The following is a 25,206-nucleotide window of genomic DNA, read 5'->3' as shown; positions in this document are numbered from 1 at the left end:
TTTTGTTTAATTCACACCTTTTAAAATATAGCAGGCAAAAGCCTGGCATGTTAGAGCATTAAGCATTTCTGTGATTATAAAATATATACACAGCATAAGGTCTAAATGAACGAGTAAGAGAATGCAGCCTCCACATGCCTGTAGTAGGCATCAAATGAAGGTTAACACTCAATTTAAGTGCTACTTTGTGCATTATTATTTATTGATAGAGAAAAACATAAAAAATATAAAACTATCCTCTTAATAGGGATTTAAGAATTAAAAGAATACATAAAATGCCCTTTCTCTTCAAAAGGCAGACATGAAAAACACACAGCGAAAGTATGGCAAGTGGACCCAGAAGCCAGTTGAAAGAGTCCCTAGTGGCCAAAGCTGAAATGATTTGAACACCAAAATAAAAAATGAAGTATTGGATTATAAACTGAAGTATTAAAACTTGTTTACAACTTCACAGTAATATAAATAAATGATTAGAAAAATAAACAAGACAAGACAAAGCCCCCGTGAAGAATTCCAAAAATGTGTTGAGTCACTCTTTGTCACGGAGGTGGAGCACATCTCAACTCGCGAACTGCAGCGTGTGCACGGTGACTCTACGCCAAAGTGCGGAGTAGGAAAGAGGAAAAAAGAGTAACTTTAGAGAGGAGAAACCTGACAAACACCACCTTAGCCACGGGCCCAAGTTCAACACAAACAGTGAAAAATCATGTTTATAGCCTTGATGTGACGTAGTAAGACTAACTCTTTACCTCTATGGTATTCTTTCCAAAAATCATAACCTCAGTATAATCATGAGAAAAACGAAGCTAAAATCCAAAAGACATTCTACAGTCTAAAAAAAAAAAAAAAAAAGGAAACCCCTCAAAAATGTCAAGGTCACAAAAATAGAAGGAAAGACTGAGAAACTATTGTAGTTCAGCGGAATCTAAGGAGACCTGAGGACTAAATGTTCTGTAGAATGCTAGATGGGATTGTAAAAAAGGAAGAGGTAAAAATTAAGGAAATCTGATGAACTAAGGTGTAAATATTGATTCATCATTAGATGTGACAGTTGTACTAGAGTAGCAGAAGACATTAACAGTAAAGGAAGTGGGGTGTAGGATGTATAGGAACCTTCTGTGCTTTTTCTATACGCCTAAAATCTCAAAATTAAAAGATTATTTTTTGAAATGAGGAATAGCTCTCTATCCTTCAGCATCGCTCAGTAAAAGAAGGAAGAAGTACTTTCCTCACTGGGGTTGTGAAACTGAACCGTGTTAGCTTGGGTAAAACACTGACAGTTGCTCTTGATTTATACAAAATGGGCTAAAAGTTATTACTATTAATATGAGTAATCGTAGTAGTGCCATTCTTCCACAGCCTCCCAAAAGACTGACTTTTGCTACAGATATCTGAGATAAAGGTTTTATAAGAACACAAAATCGGAGTCGGGGCTCATCAGCTGATGATAACAGAATGCTTAAAAATGAGGTGAAGATAGAAATGTAAGTAAAACTGTTAAGCTCTGAATTTTAAAGCATGTAAAACAGGAAAATGACGGAGCTTGAGTGTAATTGTTATTTATTAAGGTCATCGACTTCCCAATACATTGTCTCAGACTGTGAAGAATGCATAAAGATGATTGTGAAGGTGTGATCGTCCACAAGGAGCCTTTTACTACTGGTGCTTTAGGCAGTCGATGAAATCTCAACTTCCCAGCACTAGAAAAGTCATAAGATACATGGTATTCAATATCTCTGGTCAGTAATGTACCTCTGGAACACTTAAGGACTGGGAAATGTTGTTTCCAGTAACTTCCATAGTTCAAATGGTTTATATTTAGAGTATGTCAATGCAGTGGAACTCTGTCCACAGTAAAGCTATGCTCCCCTTAATCTGTTTACACACGGGCCATTTTTTGTTTCCTTCTTTCTTCCTTCCCAATACAACTGCAGATCTGATTATAGACCTGAAATTTCAAGATCAGTTATCAACTCCCCCTTCCCTCTTCTGACCCCACAACTGTGATTTCCTCACTGTGCTTGACCTACCACTACCCCCGTTTCAGATCCCCATGGAGAATAAAATGTGGGAGTTTGTATGTAAAGCTAAGGAAACTTAGAACCAGGCACTTATCAGCAATCAATGGCAGATCGCCACCTACCATCAGTGTTTGTTTGTTCACACTTCACTGTAAAGTTTATACTATACAATTCTCCTCCTTCTACTCCTGCATGATGGCATGAGAGAATTTTATGACAATTTGATCAGACTCACCAGAAATGAATCTTATACTTCTCTTACCAGGTCTTGTGCTGCTTGGTAATGTTTCCAAACAGACTATTATTCCCTATCAACATAATTCACAATGTCTATTCCAAGTCTTTCCCACACACTGAAACTTCCAAACCCCTCATTCTATATAGGTAATGGTATTTCATCTATTTCCCTACATGAAAATCTTCAGCTTCTTTGTTCTCTCAGAACTTCTTTCTACCTTCCTTCTCATCACAGAGGATGAGTCTCCCTTCCTTCCTTGGACTTGGCCTCTTATCTCCTTGATTTCATGCTCCCTGTCTGCTTTATCATGCATCCCTTCTTCTTGCCCTTTCCAATCTTCCTTGACTAAGTTACACATATACACTTAAATCCATTCAGAACTGTGGACCTGGGTGCAGCATACCCATCTGTGTAAAAACTACATCATAGTGCCACCCCGCTCTCCACTCTTAGTAGGATGGGGCATTACAGAATAATTAATCTAGCACTCAAAGTAATTGCTAATTTTAAAATGTTCATTGAACTTTTGGAGAAACTATAAGGGAGTATTTTCATAAGATATATCAGTTCTTCTTAAAAGATCTCTTTTCCCATATTTCTTTCTTAAAATCTCAAAAACTGCAGTTTTCTCCAAATCACTCACATACAAGTCCAAGTTCTCTTAAAAAAAAAAAAACTCTCAAAAACGTGTTTGGGTAGACTTTTGTCTCTTTCAGCTCTCAATTTGGCTCAGGATATTATGTAACATATTATTGTAGCCTTTTTTTTATTTGTCACCATTTCTTTTTGTCCCTGTATGCAGGTTCTAAAGAGCAAGGAGGAGTTCGGAGTTTAAAGGCCAAGCAAGAATCCTTTCATATTGGAAAGGTAGGGCCTGGAGAAAAGATTACAAAATTTATAACCTAGCTTTATGTTTTCATACATTCTGACTCTCACATATCCTTTCTTTGAATTAGTAAAATTTGATTCAGCTTCCTTTTTTCATTATCTAACTTCAAAAAATACAGCCTATTTTTTTGCTCCTTATTTTTGCTCATTGCACTTTATGTTCCCTGGACTCCCTTGATATCCTTCTTTTGAAATTAACTAATGACCTTTTTCTTTATTGATTGTTTTATTTTTACTTTCTATTGAGATATTATTGACATAGAACTCTGCCTAAGTGTAAAGTGTACACTGTGTTGATCTGGTTCATTTACATGATGCAGTGTGATTACCACCGTGGTGTTTGCTAATGTTACTGCATTACAGACTTCAAAGCAGTTAGCAATCTCGGTCTTAAATGTTCCACATGACCAGAGAACAATTCTGAGATGTTCTAAACGAAATTACACCAGGCCAGAGAGTGGGAGAAAGAGACAACTGCAGTACCCAGTTGATAGCCGGTGGCCAATAAAACTAACAAAAAGCTACCTACATTCTTGCATGTGTGTTGAAACTTGGAATCCACCTCCATGGGGCTAAAAAAGTTGCCAACCACCAGACACTACCGCCTTCTATGCTTGAACTTTCTGGGCCATCACACGCCACCAAACCGGAAATAGTAAACATTTCTTCCTTATAGACTACACGCCCATCCTAGAACTGCCCCTGCGTCACCTTTTCCTGATCCCTTCATCTAAAGCCATGTAAAATTCTTTGAAAACAACTTCCATCTTTCGTCCCCAAACCTGTGTACGAAAGCCCTCCCCCCCCACCCCAGCTCCAGTAGGGCAGACAAGTTTGTCTTCTCCATCTCGCCCCCTGCTGGTGGTTTAGACCATATGTCCCAGGACCTATCTTTTTTTCTTTTTTTAATTTTTGGCTAGCATGTGTCTCAATAAATCCTTTCTTCCAGCAAAACTTTCTGCCTTTAATGTTTAACACACACACACACACAATGATAATCATGTGATGTGACAGAGGTATTAACTAATGAACGTCTTAAGGGTAAAACCAACAACTTTTTTTCAGGTCTTAATCCTTTTGAGCTATAATTCAGTTTTTGATTGTCTGAATAGCAAATTTCTTGATAAAACTCTTATCCTCCATGCCTTTTTTATATCTCTGTGTCCTCTGACTCTCTCATAATGACCTGTTGGTCTCCTCTCCTTTCTCGTACTTTCTGAACTCGGCATTCCACTGTCAACTGTCTTCTTCCTTTTACGGCTTGTTTGTTTGCTTACAGTTCACTGTAAAGTTTATACTACAAAATTCTCCTCCTTCTGCTTCTGCAGGATGGTATGAGAAGCAACCCACATACGTTCATGATCACGTCCACACACGTCTGTCAAAACTCAGCATCTGCTGCTGTCAAACCGGGCTTCTTGTTTGCCCTGCATACTAAGCCTTCAGACCTCCATTCTCCCATTGTTTGCATTCCTGTCTTCCCTTCTCGTTTAAAAGCCCAACTTTCATCTCACTGTCTCTTCTTCCCAGGAGCTATCTTTTATTATCCTAACAAGAAGAAATGTCTCCCTTCTCTGATATTCCAGAATACTTGATCTATACTTTTGTCTTATATTTTTCTAAGTAAATATGCAGTATATCAATCACATTTTGCACACTGCGGCCACTCAGCTGGGCAAGAGTAAAGTAAAAACATGTTAGCAAAGGATGACATACAGAAGTGGTACAGATGAGGATATATTGCAAAAGGAAAGGGGCTGGCAGGTAATACTGGCAATACTAAAATCTAAAAACAGCACTGGACAAGTAGAAAATGCTGTCCTTTTTTTTTTAGCAAGATATGCAAGAAATGACAAAAGGATTTTTAGGGAAAATTCATCAACAGAGGGGAGGAAAATTATAATATATTAGGAGTGGTAGGGGTTCAAGGCAAGGAAGAACTTTTGAAGGAAATGGTATGCACTGCCAGAATGGAAGAAGATTGTACACTGGGAAACCATGGGTTAGGGGTATATGGATGGGAGAAAGCAAAGAATGAAATTGTACGTAAAATTGCAGGGGAGGAGGCTAAATAGAATTAGAATCCTGATAGAAAATCCCCAGGCTAGCATTCTTCAGTGATGAAGAGACAGAAGGAAGAGAGAAGAGCACTGGCTGAAGAGGATGGTATTTCTACTTGATGAAAATATTTTTGCTTAAACTAGCTTAATCAGTTTTCCCTTTGCTTTTCGAGTGTTGATTTCAGCTGTTGTTTTCAGCAGTATTGTGTCCCCTCAAGGGAAGTTTCCAGATAAATTTCTCCTCATGGGCTGCCAGTGGGGCAGGTTTACATCCTGGCTTATCTGTAGCAGAACAGATAATAATACCTTGTGAGAAGTGGAAAGTACCTGCCTCTTGCTAAGGGGAGCTGTATCTCTCCCAGCTGGAAACGGAGCTATGGGCAAGAGCCAGAGAATTCTCAGGTACACATAGATCTAAGTCCATGAAGGAAGGGCAAGGATGGGACCTGCTCTCCTTTCCATACCTGAGGGGGTTAATTACCAGCAGTCTTTCACCTGGAACCAGAAATGAACTCCATGCCATTATCTGGAACAAAGTACAGCAAATGACAGCTTAAGAAATAAAAATCCTTTGTACAATGAGTAAAAAAAAAAAACCCAAACCCTATGATAAGCTCATTACTATGCTTATTACTTCAAAGCAGAGACAAAAATGTTAGTAGCTCTTAAAACGTTTTTCAAAATAAAAGGGAGAGCAGAACCATTATTGTGCTAGTGTACCTGTCAGTATCTGAGGCGTGTTTGTACACAGTGTGTGTGTGCGTGTGTGTGAGTGTGTGCGGCACTGGTGGGAGAGAGCTGTAATTTGTTGGTGAGTTTCCCCAAAGACTCTATGTTAAATCACCACGTAAGAACCACTCTCTCAGAGGCTGTGAACGTTTTCGGAGTCCAGGTGGGACTGAACACACAAGGACAGCATTTGTCTTTGTCCTGTACCACGAGTACCCTTATTGCTTTACTGGGAAATGAATACTTTATAAATCTTTTTAGATGGGTTGGATTTTACAAATGGCGTAAAGTCCTTCTCAGGAAACTCCTCTTCAAAAATCTCTTCTGGGAATGCCAGTTCCTTTTGTTTCACTTTTCAAATCCTCATAACCGTGAGTCATCGGAACTTTTACTCTTCGTAGAACTTTATTAACCCTACCTGATACCCCCTCTACAGTCAGAAAAATTCAGTTGTCGCTCTGATTCATCCATTTTTTATCCCTGATTATTTAGTGACTTAGATCTTTTCTAATGAGACATCAGGGTAAGGAACATTATAATATATAGACATACACAACATAAATACTAAAATAGTAAATATGATATTTGTATTATATTCAATATATTTATATTGTATTGAAATATAAATGTCAAATACACACTCTAATACATTTTATATATTTGCAGGAGGGGGAAACATGTCAGAATCATCCTTGTTTCCCAGTCCATCTCCTTATGGTCTCTAACAAGGCAAAGCCTCTGTACTTCTAGGACCGTTCAACCTCTGAGATTATTCCCGACCTTGGACTCAGAGCCTTAGGCTTACTTTCAACCCCACATTTAGCTGCTGAGATAGAGCCACTCTGGTTATTCAGACTCTCTGAGACGCAGAGTCTCTGGTTGCCCCAGACCCTGCAGTGCCCTCTGGTCTCACTAGACTCTGCACTTCGCATCCATCAGGCTCCGTAGGCGCTGACCTGCCTGGGCTGCCGGGTCTTGACTCGATCTGTCTCACACATGTATTGTTCTTGGTGCCAACCACGTTCATCTGATCCATCGGCCCCCAGACTGGTCATTCTTGGCTGGCCTCCTGCAGCTGTTGCTGAATTTGATTTGTATACTTCTCTCTGTTGACATTGACGTGCTGAGCCCTCAGGAGGGTAGTCATTGACTGCTCTTTTTAACTCTAGTGTGACTTAACTTCAAATTTTGGACTTTTAAATTGTGAGGGAACTTAAAGATTACACAACCCATTTCATACCCAAGAGATTAGAGAACTGAAGTGTAAAAAGTATTTGGCACAGCTAAGAATGAACCTAGAACTTTCTAATTTCTGAGCCAGTGGTTTTGCCACTAAATCATGCTTGTCCTTGTCACAGTATCTGGAGGGAGACATTTGACCTCTTGTGGCCTTAATTTTCCATCTTTATAATCGAAGTGGCTTCTAAGATCTCTCTTGAATCAGACTTTGTGATTCATTACTATAGCAAGAGCACAAGTCTTTTTAACTTCCAAATATATGGAGAGATTGATTCTGTGAACAAATGAAATGATTGCTTTAAAAAAACTACATAAGATTAATTGTATATTTATTTCAAAATGTTTTTGCTTAAAACGCTTAAGATGAAAATAAGTTCAGTCAGTTTGTTTTTGTGATTCCTGAGGGCCTTAGACTCAACTTCAATACCCTTTTGTATGAATATTTTAGGACTATTAGCATTTATCAATGAATATAGGTATCTGATAAAGTAAATAAAGTGGTTTTCAACAATCTCTTTTTAATGATGAATTAATCCTATTGCTCAAAATTTCAAGCAATTTCAGTTTTATCAGGGAAACAAAGACATAAAAGCAGATAAGCCAATGAATGAGGCTATGTTAACTACTATGTGAAGTTATATAGTTGGAATTTTTGTTCTCTGTGGGCTTAAAACTTAAAGTGATCATGCAAAATCTGTCAGGACTAAATAAATAAGTTACATAAAAAAGCAGGGCATAATTAGGTCAATTCCCTTTACACTAAATAGCATTTCTATAAATATCCCTGCCTGAATAAATTCCATGGCATAAATAATAGCTTATTTGTTTTAACTAGTACTAAATAATAAAGGGGTTTTTTTTTTGCTTGAAAAAGGAGGGGTCATATATTTTCTAGAGCTAATTACTGAAGTTTCTAATGTTCCTACCTAATTAGCAGAAGTTGGAAATGACAGGAAAGAAAACAGCATTGAAATTTCAGAATTTCATCAGATACTACTGTACAAAAAGACTACAAAGTTATTTTCAGTGGGCACAAAAGAAATGATCAAAGATGGCTGCAGAGAAAAAGTAAATAGAAAGAACAAGGACCAGGAATAATACTATAATTCCCTCTGCCTCATGTTTCTCTCCATGTCTGGTAGGAACACTAATAATATACAGTGCATATTAAGCTGGTCTTTCAGAATAAAAGACTAGAAACTTGAAGAATGCATCTGCCTATTTTGACTATAGTCCAACTAATCCTCCACCATCAAGTCTCCAGATTTCAAATCTCTCATCACCCAAGGATATGGTTAGACATTAAGACACATTCAATTCATTATTTTGGAACTGTGGTAATTCTGGATGACAAGAGCATTCAAATAAGTTTGTGGGAATGGGTTCTCCCTGATGAACTATCATGCAGGTCATTGGAGGTAAGAACACATTCTTTGCTAGACATCTATAAAACAGTTCAATGTAATATAGAGAAATAAAAGAGAAGAAAGCTGAGAAATAACTCTGGGTTATATCAGTTAAAACCTCAAAAGAAGTTGGTGTGACTCCAGGATTTAAAGTTGCCATATTCCCGGAGACATTCTTTTGAGTGTTGCTTATCCAAACACTTCAACAGTAACAGCTGTTCTTTCTTAATATGTCCGATGTCCTGCTAGGTTATAACCTGCCTACAGGTAGAGATCTTGTGTCTTCATGTCTTCATTCACATACAGTGTCGACAGAGAGCAGCCCATCAAAGACCACGTTGGTTCCTACCTCCTAGAGCCTCTTAAATCCATGTCCGGTATCTGTGTTCTGGCGATAGACAACATAGTCCCATCATCTCCTGCCTGGACCGCAGTACCCTATGGTCTCATTCTTCTCAAACCCACTTTCTCCTCTTCAACAAGAGTCATTTTTTAAAGACAAATAGTATCCCCTCGTTCTTCCACTTAAAACTCTGGAGAGCTCCCCTTTCCTACAAGGAAAACTCCAAGTATTTGGCATGGAATAAAAAAATTCTCAAGTCACTTCTCATAGCAGTAAATCCTACCTCTTCTTTTCCTTTCAGGTTGTGCCATTTCAGCCATCCTTCCTCACACCTGGACAGCCATTTCTACTGGACAAACCTTAATCATTCCTCAAGATAATCTCTGAGACTGTCTTCTACAACAATACCCCCACTGATTTTTATATTTTAAAAAATTCCATTTTGACCACTTTTGGCACTTTATTTGCAAATGATATGACAGACCTTATTAGTGAACACCCACATCATGAGTCCTTTTCTCCTGGGCCACATTCGAAATGCGTTTCCCCATCCCTGTGAAGGGAGGCATGGCCATATGACTCGGTAAGCACGATGAACTGTTTGGGAAGTGAGCTCTGGGAAGCCGTTAATTCTCAATGCTTTCCTCTGCATTTTTCTCTTCTCCACTGAAGCAACAGGAGAAGCACATTTTGACAAGAAATTTCAGTAATGAGCCATCTCACGGAGAACTGTTGGCCTCGAATGTCCATAGCCCAGACTTCTAACAGCTTGCATTTGAGCTCCTGGAAATGGCGGGTTGGTTTTCTATTAGTATATCCTCCGCGAGATCATCAGTTTGCACGTCCTTCGTCTACACTAGACTGCAAAGTTCTTGAAAGCAAATCCTGTGCTCACCGCGTGTCATACAAGGAGGAAGGGAAATGCTCTGAGAAATTAGCTGAATGACATAATAGCCTGGGTGGGACTAATGGACATTTATCCCTTGTTTCTTTTTATCAGCTATAAACCCTCTAGTAATTTTATTTTCTGTCTCCACTTGTTGCTGGCACTGTGAAGTCAGCCTGACCGGCAGCAAGGTGAAATAATGCAATTTGTCATCTCCTGACCTGCCGCTTCAGGCCATCACGTCATTACCACATGAAGTACACGAGGAACCAATTTCAAAAGGCTTACTGCAGCAATACATACGCATTTTTAAAGAGTAATCAAGGTAAATTGAGTTCACTTTCCACGAAAACTTCATGTGCGGCTACTGAAAGAAATCACTTGAGCAGATGCATTTTAAGGGCTGAAAGTTAGAGGTGCAAATCATGTGAATGGTAAATGTATGTTCTTTCTCGTCTTGAAGGTAAATTTCGTGTTTTCAGCACTAAAAATCTGTTAGTATTATATTTGCTCTCCTTCTCAGCTCAAGGGGACACCAGCAAACCTTTGCATAAAATTTTGAGCCATAGCCAAAACAAATGCATCTTTGATTTATTCTCTTCTGATTTTGCTTGGCTCAGGGTTTTTCACAGAGCCGAGTTTGGGATTCCTCTGTCAAGCCACTGTCAGGGCTAGACTCATTCATCTAAGATACTATTAGGGGCCTCTGTGCCCTGTTTTTAATGCCTAAATTCTAACCATAAATCCACACCGCCTTCAGAGGCCTTATCTATTTTTTGGCGATTTGTCAAAGATTTAAATGCACAGTAAAAATCGCTGTATGTGAAAATAAGTAAAGGCCATCTTGAATTAAACTGTCACTCTGATAGTATGGTCTAGTTTGTTCTGAAACCTTAATGAACACCTCATAGCTTTCCTTTCTTCATCTCTAAAATAAAAAAAAAAAATTACCTGAGAAATGTTTTCCAGGATAGAGAGCCCAGAATTTAATAACAGCCATCATTCCTTTGATGTAATCAGTCAGAATACCTCTTATAAACGAATGAGTTTCCTGTCAAGAGTAATATTAAATAAATCAAAACTAAATGTGGAGATGCCCTTATATACCTCATAACAATGAAGACTATATTTGTTAGTTTGCTTGTTTATTCTAGAGAGAGAGAGAGATTTGTTGGTCCACTTACGTATGCATTAATTGGTTGCTTCTTGTATGTGCCCTGACTGGGAATCAAACCAGCAACTTGACTTATCCGGACAACACTCTAACCAACTGAGCTACCTGGCCAGCAAAGACTATGTTTTAAATGCAGTGACTCTAATTCCCACTTTAAATATGTATATTCAAAATAGTAGTCTACGGCCATACCACCCTGAGCGTGCCCAATCTCATCTGAAATAGTGATGTAAGTGAAAAAAATTACATTTCACTAGTTATTGTACATTATACTGGTAGATACATTAGAATTAGAAATTCTGTGCTTTAAAAATTGTTATGCTTATTAGGATTTATGATATAATTGTTTTAAATATATTTTAAATCCTTACTTTATTTAAATACCAGTATTAAACAGTTGCATGTAAGGAATGTGATGTGGCTCCTTTAACAATAGCAGTTTATAAAAGATGTTAAATTGACTTATAAAACAAGCTCTTGGGTAGGTACAACTACAGATTAATTCTAGGCTTTGTACTTGAATTTCTAATGATACCTTGTCATCTTTTAGAAGAAAGTAGGTTCTCTTTTCTATAAAGGCAAAATGAAAGTATACTTTTAAAATTTAGAAAATATAGGCAAGCTGATTTGTGTCATGTTTCTTGCTTTAAATCCTATTAAATATGCATGTTCTTTTGTTTTGCATCTATAGTGAAATGAGTTTAAGAAAATTACAAAATTAATTGCTCTTCAAATGACTAGAAGCATCAACTAAGTTTATCTCTTTAATTTTTCTAGAATTCTAGGTATGTAAAGGTGCTATTCATAGCTACATGGAGAAAGGCCGCTACCCAAGGAAATACTTCGGGCCATCGAAGCCTGTGCTGCCCATTCTGCGTGGCATTTGACTCCAGGGTACAGATATGAGTGAGTTATAATCCTCGTTCAATCAGGTCAAAGGATTAGTTCAGATATAAATGTTAGATTTAGCCCTGGCTGGTGTGGCCCAGTGGATTGAGTGCCAGCCTGTGAACCAAAAGATTACCAGTTCAATTCCCAGTCAGGGCACATGCCTGGGTTGCAGGCCAGGTCCCCAGTAGGCGGTGTGCAAAAAGCAACTACACATTGGTGTTTCTCTTTCTCTCTTTCTCCCTCCCTTCCCTTCTCTCTAAAAATAAACAAATAAAATATTTTAAAAAATAAATGTCAGATTTTTAAAAAATGAGATAACTACATATAAAAAGTATACAGGGAAACAAATTTTACTTTTCTTCATTTTTCTAAATAAATATTTTATAAATTAGCATTTGGTAATCTTTATAAAGCACCTACTTTGAAAAAAGTATTTTGTTTAACTCTTTGTGTAACCAATTTGGAAAACATACACATTCTTCTTAGTTATATTTACCTATCTGTGCCTGGCATGGTAAATTAAATGACCAAATGAATACCAGCAATGCATGTCAGCCTGAGGTGATTATAGCATTAGTTTTACCAGGATTTCCAACTCTTAGAGTAAAAATTATACGGTAATAGAAACCCATGGACAGAATTAAGTTTTAAACTGGGTCTATATTGTAGCTCTCTATTGTGGACGAGAGAAAGCAAGATCTGACTTAGCAAATGTAAATAATAGGGCAGGAATAAATAATAATGCACACTCATTAGAGAATGTGACTCTGGACCTTTGGAAGGCTGGCTCGTGTGTCTGTGTGTGTGTGTATTTATTTGACAAAAGGGAAAAATCCTAAATTTAGGATTTGAACAAGAGTTATTGGATTAAATGTGAGCCAATTTAGGTTATATTTAAAAGTGGGGGATTAAGGACTATACTTTCAGGGATCATTTCTATAGTTTGTTAAAAGTAGGGGATTATAACAATTTCATTCTATAATCCTTAGAAATTCAGGGGAAGGTAGTGTATTGAATAAAACATGGTTACAATATTTCGCAGCTCCTCGCACTGAGAGATAGAGTCTATTTTTCCAATCCTGTAATCTGGTTTTAGCCCTGGGACTTTGACCAGAGGACATTCATAAATATAAAACAAGCAAAAGTCTGGAAATGGCTTGACATTGGTTTTTTCTACCTTACTTCTTGGAAACTTAAGACCACCATGTAGAGAAGGCTGGCCCAGGAGAGGATCTCACGTGTGTGGCAGAAGCAACCTGCCCTGACTGAAACCCACTAGAACAATGACCCTGCCAGATGCCAGATGGGTGAAGAAGGCCATCCTAGACGATCTAGCTCCAGCTGAGCCACCAACGGAGTACAAGCTGTCCTATGTCAGAAATAATGCCATACCAGAAGTAAGGTACGGCTGATCCACAGAATCATAAGCAACTAGGGTAACGGCTGTCTCATGAAGTTTGGAGTGATTTGTTACATAGAAAAAACAGAGAATCATGGTAACTTACCCGAAATATTCCCTATAAACATTAAGATTGCATTAGAATTCAGAGACAGAATAAAGGAAGTTTAATTCCTTAAGGGTACGTCTTAGAATTATAGAAAATCCTGTCGTCTCAGACACGTATAATGAATATGTGACATGGTACACCGCCACTAGAAAGTGACAGGTAAGTTCCATCTTACATATCAACTTGGAAAAATTGAAAGTGGATACTCGGATTGCTGGGCTAAAAAGGGTTTAGGAATCGACAGGAAAGGGTACCATGATTGATTATGATGGATTAGCACCCGTCAAGGACGATGGCGGGAAATCAGAAAGGTGGGGTCGCTGCAGCGCCTGACGTCAGTTTGAAAGGACGTCTCGTGTTTCTTTCTCGGAAACAGAGTGGTCTTGTCACGTTTCTAGTCAGTGTTCTCAATCCCAAACAGAACCACAGCACAATTTACAGGAGACGCTTTGGAAACTCCCTTTACTATTTGAAGTTAAATATCAGAGGGAGCATGATCTTCCCAAAGGCTATCATTAAAAGGCCTTAACTTAAATATAAATGAGAAATACAAAGAAAGTAATTAATAATAAAGATGATTATATTAATTTTTCAACATTCTTTTATGGAACTGTTAGAGGAGGCTGAAAATTTTATTAGAATATGCCAAGAATACTTAACAAAATATTAAATAAGTAAAATTATAATTACTTCCAGAAAAAAAGTTGATATTTTAGATCATATATTTGCTTTCTATTTTATAATTTTGCTCTTGTTTTTCCTACTTTTCTTTAATTTGCACTATCTTTAACATGATATAATACATATTAAATATGATGGATAATTATAAACATTTTTGAATGTATGAATTTTATGATATAAAGTTTTTTAAGCACAGATTTATCACAAACTTTCACATGTAGTATTCTACTATTAATTTGTTTAAAGTCTTTTGCAACTTCATTCATATTTCCTTACTGGCTTATGGATTTTTAGCTGCATTTCTTAGTTTTCAAATAACAACTGGATATACAAACATTTCAAGTGCACATGACAAAATTTTCATAATTCAATAATGCAGGTTCTATATGTACTTGAAAATGTCATTGTTGGTGGCAGTGGTCTATTTATGTAACCAGGCCCTTACCTTTATCATAATGTTTATATTCTCTGTATACTTACTGACTTGTTTTTGTCTGCTTGTGCTCTGAGTTATTGGGAGCGGTCCGTTGGAATCTTTCACTATTTTAGATTTGTCATTTTTCATGTAATTCTGATAGTATTTATCTTATATATCTTGGATCCCTGCTGTTAGGTTCATGTGAATGTAATAATGTTATTTTTTAGCGCATTGACCCTTATGTGATTATGAAATTTGCTAACTCTCTCCTTACATTTCTTATCAGTAAGTCTGTTTCCATTACTGACATGCTAGCTTTCTTTTGGTGTGATGTATCTTTTCCCAATCTTTCACTTTTAGCCTTTCTGTGTCACCATATTTAAAGTGCCTTTAGCAGTAAATGTGATCATTTTTTAAAATCCAGTGTTACTAGCCTATTTTAATTGCAGCACTGTGTCAACCTATACTAAATGTGTTATTTGACATATTTGGTTTTATATTTAGTTTTTACTATTTTGTTCTATTTGTCCCACCCATTTTATGTTCTTTCTTCTTCCCTTGTGGGTGAATTATTTCAATATTGATGCATTTTCTTTTAATTAGCTTTTGAATTATACATTCATTACAATGACTTTGGTGATTACAATATGGAATTTTGATTTATTATAGTCAGAAATAAATTATTTCTTTTTCCTGGAAATACAACGACCTTAAAATATATTTATTCTCTACATTCCCCTCCCTCTTATTGTATATTTTGTCATGCATTTTAACTACACATAAATTTAATACATCCCAATATATTAATATTATTGTTTTATAAAATCAATATCTACACATATAAGTCGTTTTTCTAGAGCTTTCATTCCCTCATGCATCTCTTAGCTTCCAACTTTGATTACTTCTCTGTCTGAAGGATTCCCTTTTAGTGTTTCTATTTAAGTGTGGGAATGCTGAAAGTAATTTCTTTACTTTTTGTTTGAGTGGAATCGTCATTTTTATTTCCAAAGGATATTTTCACTTTCTAAATTATCCTACTGGGGGAATCAGTTGTTTTCTTTAAAGATGCCATTCCATTGAATTGCCACTCCTTTGTTTCTGTTTAAAAGGCAGTTCTCAACCTCAATGTCCTTTCACCTCTCTGCTTCCAAGACTTTTTCATTTGTCTTCTCTTTCAAGTTTTACTGCGACATGCTGACGTCTGAATTTCTTCATTTAACTTGCTTTGGATTCATAATATTTTTTGCTAGCATAGCTTAGGTCTCTGTCAGTTGGGGGAATCTTAAATATTATCTCATAATATTGCTTCTTCCTCTATCTTCTCTTTCCTTCTGTGTCTCCAATTGCATGTATTTTATTTATCTTTACTGTGTCCCATATGCCTCCTTCCACTTTCTTCTATGCTTTCCACAGGTGTTTCACCTTCAGCAGAGATTCTTTTTACTCACCTCTTTTTTTAGTCTTTTTTTAATTTAGATGCATTTTATTTATCTATTTTTCTTCTTTTTAAAAGTTGTTTTATTGTTGTTCAACTACAGTTGTCTGCATTTACCCTCCACCACTCCCCACCCCAACCCCAGCCATCCCCACCTCCTTCTCTTGATTCCATCCCCACTTGGTTTTGTCCATGAGTCCTTTATAGTTGATCCTGAAACCCTTCCCCCTTCTTCCCCCATTATCCCCTCCCACCATTATCCCCTCCCGCCTCCTCTCTGGTTACTGCAGATTGTTCTTAATTTCAAGGTCTCTGGTTATATTGGGCCTGCTTGTTTGCTGTGTTGATTAGGTTCCACTTAAAGGTGAGATCATATGGTATTTGTCTTTCACTGCCTGGTTTATTTCACCTAGCATAATAATGCTCTCCAGTTCCATTCATGCTGTCACAAAGGGTAAGAGCTCCTTCTTTCTTTCTGCTGCATAGTATTCAATTGTGTAAATGTACCAGTTTTGTTGTTGTTGTTGTTGTTGTTGTTGAAGTACAGTTGTCTGCCTTTTCCCCATAGTTTTTTGATCCATTCATTTGCTGATGGACACTTGGGTTGCTTCCAGCACTTGGCTATTGTAAATTGTGCTGCTATGAACATTGGGGTGCATAGGTTCTTTTGGATTGGTGTTTCAGGGCTCTTAGGGTATAATCCCAGCAGAGAAATTGCCAGATCAAAAGGCAGTTCCATTTTTAGTTTTCTGAGGAAATTCCATACTGTTTTCCACAGTGGTTGCACCAATCTACATTCCCACCAACAGTGCACCAGGGTTCCCTTTTCTCCACACCCTCTCTAACACTTGTTGTTTGGTGATTTGGCCACTCTTACCAGTGTGAAGTGGTATATCACTGTGGTTTTAATTTGCATCTCTCTGATCGCTAGTGATGCTGAGCATCTTTCCATATGTCTCTGGGCCCTCTGTATGTCTTCCTTGGAGAAGTGTCTGTTCAAGTCCTTTGCCCATTTTTTAATTGGGTTGTTTGTCTTCCTAGAGTGGAGTCATATGAGTTCTTTATATATTTTGGAGATCAAATGCTTGTCGAAGGTATCATTGGCAAATATGTTTTCCCATTCAGTTGGTTCTCTTTTCATTTTAATGCTGTTTTCTTTAGCCATGCAGAAGCTTTTTATTTTGATGAAGTCCCATTTGTTTATTCTTTCCTTTATATCTCTTGTTCTAGGGGATATATCAGTGAAAATATTGTTGTGTGGAATATCTGAGATTTTCCTGCTTATGTTTTCCTCTAGGACTTTTATGGTGTCACAACTTACATTTGTGTTTTATCCACCTTGAATTTATTTTTGTGTATGGTGTAAGTTGTTGATCAAGTTTCATTTTTTTGCATGTAGCTGTCCAACTCTGCCAACACCATTTATCGAAGAGGCTATTTTTGCTCTATTTTATGCTTCTGCCCCCTTTGTCAAATATTAATTGACCATAGAGACTTGGGTTTATTTCTGGGCTCTCTATTCTGTTTCATTGGTCTGTGTGTCTGTTCTTATGCCAGTACCAGGATTTTTGATTACAGTGACCTTGTAATATAGTTTGATACCAGGTATTGTGATCCCTCCTACTTTGTTCTTTTTTCTCAAAATTGCTGCAGCTATTTGGGGTTGTTTATGGTTCCATACAAATTTTTGAAATGTCGGTTCTATATCTGTGAAATACGTCATTGATACTTTAATAGGGATTGCATTGAATCTATATATTGCTATGGGTTGTAGGGACAACTTGCTGATGTTAATTCTTTTAATCATGAACATGGTACATGCTTCCATTTGCTTGTGTTTTCCTTCAGCGTTGTGTAGTTTTCTGAGTACAGGTCTTTTACTCCCTTGGTAATTAGTAGCCATCATTTTAATCACCTTTCAGCTTTGTCCAATCTGTGGATAACTTTATCTGTTGAGTCATTAGTTCCATTATTACTTTTTTAACTCAAGAATTTCCATTTGTTCTTTTCCATTAGATAACTGTTCTTTGGTAAAATTCTTCCTATTGTTATCTATGGCTCTTGGATGCATTAATCATAAATCTATATCTGATGTCACAGTTAAATATGGGTCATCTGAGATTTGATGTTATTGATGGTTTTCCTGTTACTTTCTTTTGAAGGGGTATGAATAGGTTTTTTTTTTTTTCACTGCAGGCTAAATAGTGTAGATGAAACATTTAGATCCATGAAGTAGAACTCCCTTCTTTCAGATTGAATCGATCCTGTCCTGTCTTACGCAACCTGTGAGGGAGCGGGTCACTGTATTTAATCAGGGAATGAACTAATTTGAGGATGTGGTGCCACTTTGGGGAAGATTTATGTACCTCTGCTCACAGCAGCTCCTTAAGTTACCTCTTAGAGATCTCAGCTGACAACCCATGAGTGACTACTAAAGGCCCTTCTCATTGGTCAAGAACTCTCATTTTTGTCTCCTCTTCATAAAGAGACTTATGATGACTGTGTTAATTTGCAAGCATTTTTCAGTTTCATAGTCTCTTTCTCCAAGCACCTAAGAATTCAATACATGTTATGAGAAAAAAAAGAGAGAGAAAGAGGATTTGTCTCACTTCTCAGCAATTCCCCGCGCATTTGGATGTTGGCCTCACAAGTCCTGCCTGCCTTGGGAATTCTCTTCTCCAACACTGTCAGATTTCCAAAGTTCTGCTCACTTTTCTGGTTCTTGGCAACTAGTTGTCCTCTGCCTGGTTTTTCAGCTGCTTACCCAGCACTAAGATTTGGCAAATTCCATATGGGATAAAGTTTGACAGAAAGTTGGGCTCTTCTTTTTATGGCTTCTATTTCTCCAGGATCTTGGTCTCCTGATGTTGTTCCTTAAATACCTAAATAGTTCTGGATGACTTCAAACAGTTCTTTAGTGTATTTTACCTGGCTCTTCTCCTTGTGTTTAGTGGCAACTTCAGTGTGCTACAGCCTATTCAATCATAGCTATCATCTACATACTTAAGGAAAGTTTGTTATTTTTTGGACCTACTTAAAGTGTCTTTAGTCAGTGTGATGATTCATATATTCTAGCTTGTCCTATTTATACTGACGTATTTCTAAGTATGCACATACAGAATCCCATGTGCTGGGTTCAATACAAAACAAGGGTGGTAGCATTATTTCTTCATTTTACAAAGGTTCAGAATTTCTAAGGGAGTTCCTTGTCTTTCACAGTAAGTGGCAGAATTTAGGGTAAAGAAACTAAGCCATCACATCAAGTTTTAACAATACTATAAACTCATAAATGCTCATGATTACCAAAATGTTCAAGCCATTTCAATTATAATTATTGACTATTTCTAATTGTGTTGATTCATATTAATTAGCTACTGTTTCATTATATGGTCATCAGCTACACTTGGTAGAGAATAAATGATAGCAGATGTTTTTATTTTAAAGTACAAACAAACATAAAAACTTTAGACTGAGAAAAGTCTATTGGGCCTTTTCTAGAAAGCAGAATTTTCATTGTTTAATATAATTAATGGATGATATTTCGCTAGTTCTTACAGCCAAGAATGAAAATACTATTATGACAGTTTTGCTGTATGAAGACAAGATTGTGCATATATTCCATTTACTTGTTTATTTATTTATGGACAATTGACATGTGGATAAACTTAAAAGTTACGTATCTGATGGTTGGCAGACTTGGGACTAGAATCTTTCATGCATTTCTGGATATGCTAATGAACACCAGAACTGGCACAAGAGTGTGAGGCACAGTGTTTGTCTCGGGAGCACTCCAGTTAGTGTAGTAAGTGCCAACTGAGTTGTTTAACCAAAACAGATATGAGGCTGTAATCACACAGAGCAAGAATTTTACTTCAGAGAAAGAATTGAACAATTTGGACAGGATTTTTCAGTAAAGTAAAAGAGTTTTAAACATCTGTAAAAAGTAAACATGTTGGAACAAAAAGGAAATGAAGTTCAGATCGACACGACATCTTCACTACCTCAGTACTTAGCTCTGGGCCCATTGCATGGAACATCACCACAAAGGGGAAGAGAAAAGTAAAGACTTCTTGAGTTCTCCAGACTTGGAAAAGCATCCTATGATGATTTTAAAACAAATTTTGAAGGTGGCTTCTATTTAGAAGGGATACCACACCCCATGCTTTTTGCCATGAAAGAAAGAAGAGTATATCAATTATTTTGACAATGTTTTGGTCTCTATTTGTTCATTCCCATCCCAAATCTCACCACACAATAAGAATTGTTTGGACAACAGAGGGTAATAATAGTTAAGTAGGAATAAGGAATAAAGAAGATTATATATATACACACAGACACACATTCTGTCCAGAAGGTATCCAGCCATGTAATATAAAAAATAGAGACATTTATTAAAGGAGACACAAGATACAAGAAACATTGTACACAGGACAATGATGCCTCAGTCCCCTTCAAAGTAGGCACCTTGGGACCTCACACAGTTTTCCCAATCGCCATCAGCCGCCCCATTGTATTTTTCTGAATCTCATCAACGGTCTGAAATCTCTTCCCTTTCAAAGGTGATTTTAGTTTTGGGGAAAGCTAGAAGTCACAGGGAGCCAAATCTGGGCTATGGGGGGGATGAGTCACATGGGTAATTTAATATTTCAACAACAAACTCTGCACAAGACGTGCATTAGTGGGCACATTGTCATGATGAAGCTGCCAATCATCTGTTGTCCATAGCTGCAGCCTTCTGCATCATCTGAACAGTTTCTCTGGTGGAACGTTCAAGCTTAATGCAAAATTTGATGCAGATTCATTGCTCTACTTGCTCAGTCATTTTGAATGTGATGCCACACAGGAAACATGCTCATTCAGTGGCATCTACCACCCCTACTGACTAGTACAGTGAAGCCGTCATTGTTCACACATGCACACTCCAGGCCACTCTCTTCAGCCGTCAGGTCACATCAATGTCGTACAGACCATTCTCATTATATGAAAAATGGCTGGACTTTTTCTGGACACATAGTGATTGTCTGTATCTATGTATATGTCTGTGAATGTATATTTACATGTGTATATATGTATGCATGTGTATATGCATGTACATGTATATTTATATACATGTACATGTATGTTGCATGTATACATATATATTAGCAATCTGGCCCACTGAAATGCACTGACTGCCATCCTAGTTGTTTTTATTTTTTTACAAAACAAAAAACTTGTAATAAAATTCATTTTGCAGGAAGAATAACCTAAGGGTCTCCAATACTGCTTTCCTCGATTGCAATGCTTGTTTCAGCTTCAGGAAGAGTCCATGAAATTGATTATGTCCTTTAGAGAGATGCTAGACATTTATTGTGCATGTAGACAGTGCAGAAATTTGGGGACTAGTTCTGAGACAATTGCTGAAGGAGGAGCTAGTATCGTAAACACACAAGATATGTTATTTATGTACTTGAAGAATTTTTATATCTTAAATAAACAATGGGACTTCATTTTGAGAGTTTATTTGCCTTCACGCTTCAGATATGCAGCACTAAAAACAAAAATATAGTCAACTGCTTTTGACTAAAATCAGAAGAAAACTGTGTCTTTGGTTAAGAAAGATATACTTACAAGAGAGTATAAATTACAATAAAGAAACAATAAAACCTGCTTATTCACATCTTAGCCACTAAAAAATACATGGATAACAAATGTCTTATTCTTGGAAAGAGTGCCTCATGTCTAAATTACAACATAAGTCACAGCCCAAATAAACATGAAAAATCTGTCAAATATGGCTCTCAGTCCCAAAGATCCCATCATCTGCATTAAAAATGAATGAAATGAGAGAAAAGGAAAAACCATCTGAAGTATAGATTTGTCATCTTTTTGTTATCTTCATGTATTTCAGGATAAAGGGGCTGGCAAAGTGCAAAGAAAAAAAACCTTCAGGAATTCAAAGGAGATTTATGGTTGCAATTTTCATATTTTAGAATAACACATATTTTTGACCAGACAGCCATTAAAACCTGTCTTCCCTTCTAGTAACTTTTGCTACAACTAGAAGGGGACTGTTCGCAGTTCCCAACTGCAGATGAGAGGAGAGGCAGGGGGACACTTCACGGTCTTTATCGGGGCACTGGTCAGAGCACAGCTGGAAATGACACACTAGTGCCTTGAAAATCTGTCCAAACTAACGTACTCCGGGCTTTCAGAAGAGAACTTTTCTGGGCTGTATGGTCTTTTTAACCTTTTTCTTGAAAATACCTCTACTGAAAAAAACAAAAGGAAATTCTCAGATATTGTATTAATTTTGCAAAATAGTGACACAGTTCTCAAAAGCCATGCTTTACTAAAATGCACTAGACTCTCTAATCATGCATGTCAAAGGGACTGAGTACCTGATTCAAAGGGAGGGATAAGATACCACTGGATAAGCCAAGTCCTTCAGCTCTTGAATCAACCATGTAGCTGATGAAAGAGAGAGAGAGAGAGAGAGAGAGAGAGAGAGTGTGCGTGTGTGTGTGTGTGTGTGTGTGTGTGTGTGTGTGTGTGGTGAGTGTAAGATACTCTCAGATTACCTTCTCCCAAAACTGTGGTGTATTGCTTCTCAAAAAAAAAAACAAAAAATGGCTTCATCCAGTCTGGTTTACTGAGAATAGGTCTTTCATTCAGCAGTTGCCTTCAGCAAGAAAAAAAGTACAAAGAAACCTGGAATGAGCCCAGCACAGATACGTGAGCCACTGGAATCTGTGCCACAACACGTCCGCAAATGAAAAGCACGCGCAATGGATTGCACAAAGCCAGGGCAATCAGTGTAGGTGTGTGTGGAAGTATCATTTAGTACCGGTTTAAACTGAGCAGTACTGCAGAGGAGCTCATACTGTTTTGGACAGACTATAAATAGATCCCTGGCTATGGCTTGTAATAGAAGAATATACTCACACTTGTTTTTTCCTATTGTTACAGAAATTTAAGCACTACTGATGACTATTCTTCCAAAAACAACAAAAAGAGGATGGAAAAGCCTGCAATTAAAAGCAGGATTGTTTAATTTAGTTATGTGTACAGAGCCAGGTCTCCAAAACTTGCCACACAATTAGAGAAAAACCTGATTCTAAAACTTTTCCATCACAGGGCAGCTCAATGCCACCCACCCAATACTGTAATAAGGCAAAAAGAGAGGTGCAGACTTTCGTTTCTGAAGAATGTTCCAGTTAATTTTCTCATCGATTTGATCCTGTTTTAAGTCAGTAAGGAAAAGGAGGTGCTCCGACAAAGTGAAGACCCATCAGTCTGTACGTAGAAAACAGTTTGTAGTTTGAACGAGGATTCTGTTACCGGGACGCTTAGATATATACCGAGAAATAGGCTTATGGAAAATCATGTATTGACCAAGAGCAGTGCGGAGCACACGCACAAAAGTATCAGCAGCCATGCCATGATTCAATTAGAGACAGCAATGGGTTATCAGTGTGCAGCATCCACACTCGGAATTTAAGTGGAATACATGTAACACGGAAATAAAACAGCTACTTTGACAGAAACTTCCTACATTTTTTCTGCTAGGTCAGCATCTACTCCCAGGTGTGAAAACCATTTAGCCTGCAAAATCTAGACTCAGAAAGTGACTGCATTTGCCTAGAATAAATAGAAAAAGGAGCATCAGCTAGGAGTAGATGCTGACACAGCGCCGGAGTAGAATAACAATGGGAAATTTCTGAAGAGAGGCCCCAGTGCGTTGTCTCAGCCAGTGATTCTGAACTTTGGGTGATTTTGTGTCTCAGTGGATATTTGACAATGTCTGGAAATAATTTTGCTTGTCACAACTTTGGATGCTGCTGGAATCCCGTGAGTAGGGGCCAGAGATGCTGCAAAACATCTGCAGTGCCGAGGATGGCCCTCACAGCAAAGAGTCAGCCAGGCCAAATGTGATTCGTGCTGAGGGGGAGAAGCCCCAGCCTAGCCCAAAGGCACCGTTATCACAACGGGGAAAGAAGACTTCTTAACATTGTTATTTTGTCTGTCCATTCTGTCAGAATGAGAACTTTCTGGAGGCATGGAATTTGTCCATATTGTTCAGTAGGCCCAGGATAGATATATGAGGAAGGAATGAAAGGGTGAGAAACCAGGGTAGGAGAGGACCTGGGAGTTATCCGGTTTGACTGAAGTGGGGCAGGAACAATGGGCCCTTGGAGAGTCAGATGAGTGTGCTGTTACCCTAAAAATCCTTACATTGTTGGAACATTCCCACAAACTAGCACCAAGAGCTAGAGTGCAAAATTAGAATGAATCATATCATTGTTTATTTAAGTATTCTTACTCAATAACAGAAAGAGGATGATAATTACCAAAAATGTTTAAGTTCAAACATTCCACTACAAACTTATGCTACCTTTTCTCTCAGAGAGAAAGTGTTATAAAGGGATGTTTTGAGTTCATGTTGGTCTTCACAGTCAGAAATTAGCTAATTACTAAGAAAGCATTCAACAGGCAGACAATTCTTAAAGTTTGTATATTCTTAGCCCAAATATCCAAATGTTCCAACTTTAGGAATTGTTTGTCCAACTTTTCATCCTTCAGATGATGTTAGAAAGTGGTTTTTTAACTAGTCTGCTTGTGCTTATCATTTCACAGAAAAATGAAAACAAACCAACCAAAAAGCACCCCCCACCAATTTCTACCTATAGCTCTATTTATGTGTTCAATATGAAGTAAATGTATTGCTTCATATATAAATTTTACTTGATTATTTAATTTCTTAACGGCTATCAATTTCCTCTAACTAATATGGTTGGTCCCTTCTCTTGATATTTTTCTGCTTTAGGTTATGTAAAATATATAAATATAATGTTTTTCTTTCTTCTCAAACCATACAATGACTGAATTGAATATATTTTGACTATGATTTTTCTCATCCTTTTAATAATGAAAGTCAATGAGTAAATCCAGAAAGAAGTCATTCTCATATCGTTGTCAATAGAGTAAGTCACAAAACTGGTTTAATTTCAAATAGCTAAAAATAGACATTATCTAAAGTCAAATGGCTTAATTCAAATACCAATTATACCCCATCATAAAGACATGTTCAAAATTATTCCTCCTTTCCCTGGCTGGTGTGGGTCAGTGGACTGAGTGCAGACTGAGAACCGAAGAATTGCTGGTTCCATATCCAATCAGGGCACATGCCTGGGTTGCAGGCCAGGTCCCCAGTGGGGGCCAAGTGAGAAACACATTGATGTTTTTCTCCCTCACCTTCTCCCTCCTTCCCCTGTCTCTAAAAATAAATAAAATCTTTAAAAACATTATT

The 25,206-nt window shown here is 37.4% G+C and overlaps 1 pseudogene; it reads left to right on the top strand.

Moving 5' to 3' along the window:
* Window positions 1-12,786: 12,786 nt before the first annotated feature.
* On the top strand, window positions 12,787-12,876 carry LOC112298203 (small nucleolar RNA U3; annotated as a pseudogene).
* Window positions 12,877-25,206: the final 12,330 nt, after the last annotated feature.

This window comes from Desmodus rotundus, chromosome 5 (assembly GCF_022682495.2).
Source record: "Desmodus rotundus isolate HL8 chromosome 5, HLdesRot8A.1, whole genome shotgun sequence".
Classification (NCBI taxonomy): Eukaryota; Metazoa; Chordata; class Mammalia; order Chiroptera; family Phyllostomidae; genus Desmodus; species Desmodus rotundus.
Note: the sequence above shows the minus strand (reverse complement) of the source record. Positions and strands in the feature narration are given on the sequence as shown.